At 41.1% G+C, this 7,387-nt stretch overlaps 1 protein-coding gene and 1 long non-coding RNA gene across 10 annotated transcripts in view; both read left to right on the forward strand.

Annotated features, from left to right (window-relative positions):
* Positions 1-7,387, forward strand: part of ndrg4 (NDRG family member 4) — a 119,240-nt gene that overhangs the window by 70,370 nt on the left and 41,483 nt on the right. The window lies entirely within an intron of this gene.
* The window catches only part of LOC109968414 (uncharacterized), a 7,946-nt gene continuing 4,644 nt past the window's right edge, over positions 4,086-7,387 (forward strand). For both annotated transcript variants that reach the window (XR_002276095.1, XR_002276094.1), the window contains exon 1: positions 4,086-5,367. This is a non-coding gene — a long non-coding RNA (uncharacterized LOC109968414). The remainder of the gene's footprint in view (positions 5,368-7,387) is intronic.

The following is a 7,387-nucleotide window of genomic DNA, read 5'->3' on the forward strand; positions in this document are numbered from 1 at the left end:
GTTGGTCCACACCTGCCCCCTCCAACTTCCCCCTCAGCAGTGATGGCTGGATTGTGTTGAAAGCACTGGAGAAGTCAAAGAACATGACCCTCACAAGACTTCCGGGGGACTCCAGGCGAGATAGGGCATTTAGATAATAGCGTCGTCTACCCCGATGCCAGGTTGATATGCAAACTGCAGCGGGTCCAGCGCTGAGCTCACTTGGGCACGGAGGTGGCAGAGGACAATCCTCTCCATGGTCTTCATCAGGTGGGAGGTCAGGGCAACGGGTCTATAGTGGTTTGCCTTCTTGGGATGAGTTATTTTAGGAACTGGGACCACACAGGATGTCTTCCACAGAACCGGAACTCGCTCCAGGCTAAGACTCAGATTAAACATGTACAGGACCACCTCAGTGAGCTGGTCTGCACACTCCTTGAGGACCCTGGGGCTGATGTGGTCAGGGCCTGTGGCCTTCCTGGCTTTAATCGTCCTTAACTCCCTCCTGACATGGTCCACCGTGAGGCTGAGGGGACGGGTGGGCGGTGACTGCTCAGGAGCTGTGGGCTGTTGGGAACCCCCCATGACAGTCAGAGGAGGGGCAAGGTCGGGCTGAGGTGTGAGCAGCTGCATCTGCGAGGGGACAACTGACCTGGAGAGGTGAGATGGGGGGGGCTGGCACGGTGGGGGCTAAGGACTTGGTAGAGTCAAATCTGCTAAAAAACAGATTCAGTTCATTTGCCCAGGCCTTGTCCCCCGCGACCTGGTGACCATCACCACTTTTACCATGACCCGAGATGTGTTTCAGGCCTCTCCACACCTCACGCACGTTGTTATTCTCCATGCGCTGCTCCAGCTTCTTCTGTAGCTAGCCTTGCACCCCGGATCATATATTTTAGTTCCCGCTGCACCCTGCTCAGTTCCTCCTTGTCCCCTGAGAGGAAAGCCCTCTTCTTCTCATTTAGCAGTACTTTTAACTCGGGGATCACCCACAGCTTGTTGTTAGGAAAACACTGTACTCTCCTGGATGGTACGGTATTATCCACACAGAATTTTATGTAATCCGAAACACAGTGTGTGAGGCCGTCTATGTCCTCTCCATGAGGACTGCAGGGGATGTCCCAGTCTGTAGTGTGAAAACAGTCACTCAGCTGCTCAATTGCCTCCTCTGTCCATACCTTGACTACCCTGACCTGTGGTGACACCTTTTTCACCACTGGAGTATACACAAGGTTGTGGTCAGAGCGACCTAGAGGGGGGAGGGGGGCGGAGGTGTATGCATTTCTGGCATTAAGAAAGACTGTGCACTAAGACAACCGGGCACAGGGACAGTTTCTTCCCCCAGGCTGTCACTCTGATGAACACTTAACCCATGACAGTATGACTGGACAATAACCCTCCGTGCAATACCTGTAAATATACATTGTACAGATTACACAGACTCGTACAAGTCTCTAGTACTCTGTTTTAAGTACTCTATTTTTATCCCTAATTATCTCATTTCAATGAACATTCCCTTGTTGTCTGCATTGTTTACTGTCTATTTATACTGTTTTTTTCTGCATTTTCTGCACTGGTTGTTGATGTTAATACTGCTATTTTGTTGTATTACACAGCCTTATGCTGGTCTACTGTTTGCACATTGAGAGCCGATGTACCACAGTCAAATTCCTCGTGTGTCCAACACACCTGGCCAATAAACTGATTCTGATTCTGATTCTGATTTGCATACAGTAGGTCCAGAGTTTTATTGTCCCTTGTGTGGCAATTAACATACTGTTTGAAGTTAGGGAGGGTGGCAGAGAAGGGGAGGGAGGCATAGTTAAAGTCCCCTGAGATGAGGATTAATGCATGTGGGTGTTGTGCCTGCAGCCGAGACATGGTGCTCTGTCATTTAGTCATTTAGAAAAAAGCAATACAACAAAAACACAAAAAACCATAATGAACAAGGAATTTAAAAAATACTCTAATAAAGAGCATAAAAAAAAATGAAGACTTAATGGAGAATACAATAGACCAGAATAAAACTTGTACAAACGGGCTGTTGTTTTTCAGATTCACAGTCAGTCAGTAAATCACAATGTGCAGTTATATAAGATGGAGCAGGAAACTGACAAATGAAAGGAGTTCCACTGAAAGCAAAAGAAAAATGGCTATAGAATGCATTGTTCAGTTTAAAATACTGTATCTTCCAGTCAGTGGGATGGTACAGTGGTTTACCAACCTGTGACTTTAAAGGAAAGAGAAGGAAAGAAAAGAACAAGAGAACAGGATGGAGTTGGGAACAACTAGAAAATGAAACTAGAGAAATGCATTTCCTGTCAAAAATGCCTGTGGATGCTGATAAAAGCTGAAAGATCATCCTGAAAATGCCTGAAATCAATTGCTGAAACAGCTGAAAGATGAGAATAAATGGCTGACGTTCTTTGTTGAAATAGATGAGAAGAAATGGCTGAAGTTCTTTGTTGAATAATAAGGATGATATGCAATAAAGTAGGAATGGCCTTGAAGAGCTGAACATTTTGATACCTGAATGGCTTTTCTAGCTGAAGGTATGCTGAACTTATTAATAAAATGCTGAACATTTTAACGCCTGAAAAGCATATCTACCTGAAAGTATGCTGAAGTACAATTTTCTCATTAATTTGAATGGGGGGAAATTTTCAAAATAAAGCTAAATATTTCAGAAGTGTGAAGTGTATAAAAATTCTGAGTTGAAGAATGAATGTCCTGGGAGACTTGAACATTTTGATACCTGAAATAGCTGAAGGTATTCTTAAGTAGAATTTCCCCATTTATTTGAAAGGGGCAAACTTTTCATAATAAAACTAAATATTTTGAACGTGTGATGTTTTGAAAAATTGTTAATAGAAGCATGAATGTCCTTGAAGAGCTGAACGTTTTGATACCCGAAATAGGTAAAGGTATGCTGAAGTAGAATTTTCCCATTCATTTGAATGGGCCAAGATTTTAAAAATAAAGATAAATATTTCAAAGGTATGAGATTTAGAAAAATTCTGAAGAGAAGCATGAATGTAATTGGAGAGCTGAACATTTTGATACCCGAAATTGCTGAAAGTATGCTCAGTGTAGAATTTCCCCATTCATTTGAATGCGGCAAGATTTTCAAAATAAAGCTAAATATTTTAAAAGTATGAAGTTTACAAATAGACAGGAAACCACATACAGGAACTAGACCAGGGTCGCATAGCAACGCTCCTGGTTACAAGAGTAGAAGAGAAGTGAGCCAGAGGTGCGGCTTCTAAAATCTGCAGACAACAACTAACTGTTTATAAAAGACGTACATAGGAGTGTAATGTCTGGTTCAGAAGGTCAGGATGTTATTCTCAGAATTTCACAGATCAAAATCTGCCTGGCGACAAGATCACCAAATGAGGGGTCAGAACGAGGTCAACAAACCAACCAAGGAACGAGGATGAAGGACAGCACGGATGACGTCAAGATCTTTGCATATTCATGACTGTATTGTAAATTCTCTGTGGAGAGGAGACTCGCGGTTCCGGCTTCCTGCAGCAGTTGTGCACTATACTTCTGTGTGATAGGGCTTCAGATAGAGATGGAACCCAGAGCTCTGTATCGCTTTTCTCGAATATTGTAATAAATATTTTAAAAGACAGATTTGTCTTTGAGCATTCTTCATAAAAGAACACGCAGGACTGCTTTAGTCCTACAACCACCACTAATGTAGGGCTGCCTCTTAAAAGTCTCAGAGTTTATCAATAGATAAGGCTCTAGGTCATCTTCCATTTTGTCAGTCAAATTGTTTCTTTTGTGTTTGGGCCTTGTCATTATACAAAGAATATTGCGGGTTGACAACCTCCTAAAAGAAGCACTGTGGTGTGTTGTATAGTACAAAATAATGGAATTTTAATTTTAAAATAATTTAGTCATTTACATGTACCCACACATGTTCAGTTCTACAGAAACATGTTCAGACACCTTATGAACACTCAGCATCAGTGTGTGCAATATTATTTAGTCTTATTATAATTATATCAAATGAAGCCAACATACTCTCCCCTCTCTAAATCTGCCCCTCCCCTCTACTTTGATGTGTTTTCTACTCTCACACTCATGGTAGAGCATTGTAAAACAGTGTGAATTTATACTGAGTAAAAAGGAGATAGAACTAGCACAAGTTGATCCTTGTGCAGTAGTTTATGTTATGGGCACTAATCCTGTACACAACACTCACTTGTAATGTTATCAGTTATTAATGGGTACAACAATGTGGAAATGTAGCAACTGTAAAAGAATTGTAGAACACAATGCAGATCACACACCAGTAGGAGTACAACAACATAGGAAGTTATGGTAATAATTTCATTGCCACAGTTCTTGCTTTTATGCTATAAAACACTCCCAGATGCTCCCTATGGTTACACATACTACAGAGGTTTCATGCAGGACCTTATAGATACGTCATATTAAAGTACTTTTAAAGTTAAATTGGTTACTTTTTACAATTAACACTGTCTATTTTTCTTTATTTCCTCCAGACCCCATCCACTTAAGGACTCTGGGTATCCACTGGTAAGGAGTCTACACTTTTCACTTCTCTCTCCACACTTTGTTAGTTAAAATGCCAGCATAAATGTATATCCAAATGTGTATAACCATTTGCCTGTTCTAACTGTTGTGTTGTGTTGATTGTAATGCTTTCTTTTTTCCTACCTTTTTTCCTGCTACTCTACATAGCTGCAGAAATACATAAGCTACAAGATGTTTAACATAGTCCTCATGTGATCAAGCTAACAGCATGGAGCAAGGGAGAACATCCATCTGTAGATACTTTGTGACAGAAACGCCAATAGGTCCCATCGCTGTTTGTAATATATGCAAGGTTAACGTTCCGAGGGGTGGCGGTAAAACGTCGAATTACAACACTACAAATTTAATAAAGCATCTACAGGGATTTCATCCAAACGAGCATGCAAAGTTCAACGAGCAGAACAAACAAAGCAAGACGGAACGAAGCAACTAACTTGAATAGCACCTACTTCACGATTGCAAGCCTGTTGGAACAGAGGCATAGGCACACAGAGTCCTGTGTGCCTATGCTGCTGACCATAACCTACCCAAAACTCTCACAGCTAACCAGTGGGCCTTGTTTGAAAAAACAAAGATCTGTCTCGAACCGTTTGAGGAGTTTACTAGGAAGGTGAGCTCAGCCACTGCATCTGCTGCTGATGTTATCCCAAGTGTCACTGTTCTTAAACGAGTCCTCTCCATGGAAACCGAGACTGGTGCTGGGATTAAAACTATCAAAAAAACCCTCCTAGAAGCCATCGACAAACGCTTCAGCACAGTCGAAAATGAACTTCTGTATACACTTTCATCTCTGCTGGACCCAAGATACAAAGACAGGTAGGACTATATACTTAAACTATTAATAATTATTCTCTCTTATATACACACACACACTTTTTCTTGACTACTTATTTAGCTGCATTAGTCATTTTCTCAGACTTGCACTGTGACTGCAAAAAGATGCCATGATGTAAATTAAAATTTAATAGAACTGAGAAAACATTAATAGAATCAACATAGTACATGTACACTATGTATTTTACATATATTATTACTTGTATTTCAGATTTAAAGTAAGGATAAATGTGCTGCTATTTGGTACAGTGCCTTGCGAAAGTATTCGGCCCCCTTGAACTTTGTGACCTTTTGCCACATTTCAGGCTTCAAACATAAAGATATAAAACTGTATTTTTTGTGAAGAATCAACAACAAGTGGGACACAATCATGAAGTGGAACGAAATTTATTGGATATTTCAAACTTTTTTAACAAATAAAAAACTGAAAAATTGGGCGTGCAAAATTATTCAGCCCCCTTAAGTTAATACTTTGTAGCGCCACCTTTTGCTGCGATTACAGCTGTAAGTCACTTGGGGTATGTCTCTATCAGTTTTGCACATCAAGAGACTGAAATTTTTGCCCATTCCGCCTTGCAAAACAGCTCGAGCTCAGTGAGGTTGGATGGAGAGCATTTGTGAACAGCAGTTTTCAGTTCTTCCCACAGATTCTCGATTGGATTCAGGTCTGGACTTTGACTTGGCCATTCTAACACCTGGATATGTTTATTTGTGAACCATTCCATTGTAGATTTTGCTTTATGTTTTGAATCATTGTCTTGTTGGAAGACAAATCTCCGTCCCAGTCTCAGGTCTTTTGCAGACTCCATCAGGTTTCCTTCCAGAATAGTCCTGTATTTGGCTCCATCCATCTTCCCATCAATTTGAACCATCTTCCCTGTCCCTGCTGAAGAAAAGCAGGCCCAAACCAGGATGCTGCCACCACCATGTTTGACAGGGGGGATGGTGTGTTCAGGGTGATGAGCTGTGTTGCTTTTACGCCAAACATAACGTTTTGCATTGTTGCCAAAAAGTTCAATTTTGGTTTCATCTGACCAGAGCACCTTCTTCCACATGTTTGGTGTGTCTCCCAGGTGGCTTGTGGCAAACTTTAAACGACACTTTTTATGGATATCTTTAAGAAATGGCTTTCTTCTTGCCACTCTTCCATAAAGGCCAGATTTGTGCAGTATACGACTGATTGTTGTCCTATGGACAGAGTCTCCCACCTCAGCTGTAGATCTCTGCAGTTCATCCAGAGTGATCATGGGCCGCTTGGCTGCATCTCTGATCAGTCTTCTCCTTGTATGAGCTGAAAGTTTAGAGGGACGGCCAGGTCTTGGTAGATTTGCAGTGGTCTGATACTCCTTCCATTTCAATATTATCACTTGCACAGTGCTCCTTGGGATGTTTAAAGCTTGGGAAATCTTTTTGTATCCAAATCCGGCTTTAAACTTCTCCACAACAGTATCTCGGACCTGCCTGGTGTGTTCCTTGTTCTTCATGATGCTCTCTGCGCTTTAAACGGACCTCTGAGACTATCACAGTGCAGGTGCATTTATACGGAGACTTGATTACACACAGGTGGATTCTATTTATCATCATTAGTCATTTAGGTCAACATTGGATCATTCAGAGATCCTCACTGAACTTCTGGAGAGAGTTTGCTGCACTGAAAGTAAAGGGGCTGAATAATTTTGCACGCCCAATTATTCAGTTTTTTATTTGTTAAAAAAGTTTGAAATATCCAATAAATTTCGTTCCACTTCATGATTGTGTCCCACTTGTTGTTGATTCTTCACAAAAAATTACAGTTTTATATCTTTATGTTTGAAGCCTGAAATGTGGCAAAAGGTCGCAAAGTTCAAGGGGGCCGAATACTTTCGCAAGGCACTGTATAAAGCACTTGAACACAGCCGAGGCCAACAAAGTGCTTAACATAAGATACAATTCAAAACATCTAAAAACGTGACAACTACAATATTAAAATACCAATAAAATAACATAAAAGAACCAACATAGC

This window comes from Monopterus albus, unplaced genomic scaffold (assembly GCF_001952655.1).
Source record: "Monopterus albus unplaced genomic scaffold, M_albus_1.0 scaffold149.1, whole genome shotgun sequence".
NCBI lineage: Eukaryota > Metazoa > Chordata > Actinopteri > Synbranchiformes > Synbranchidae > Monopterus > Monopterus albus.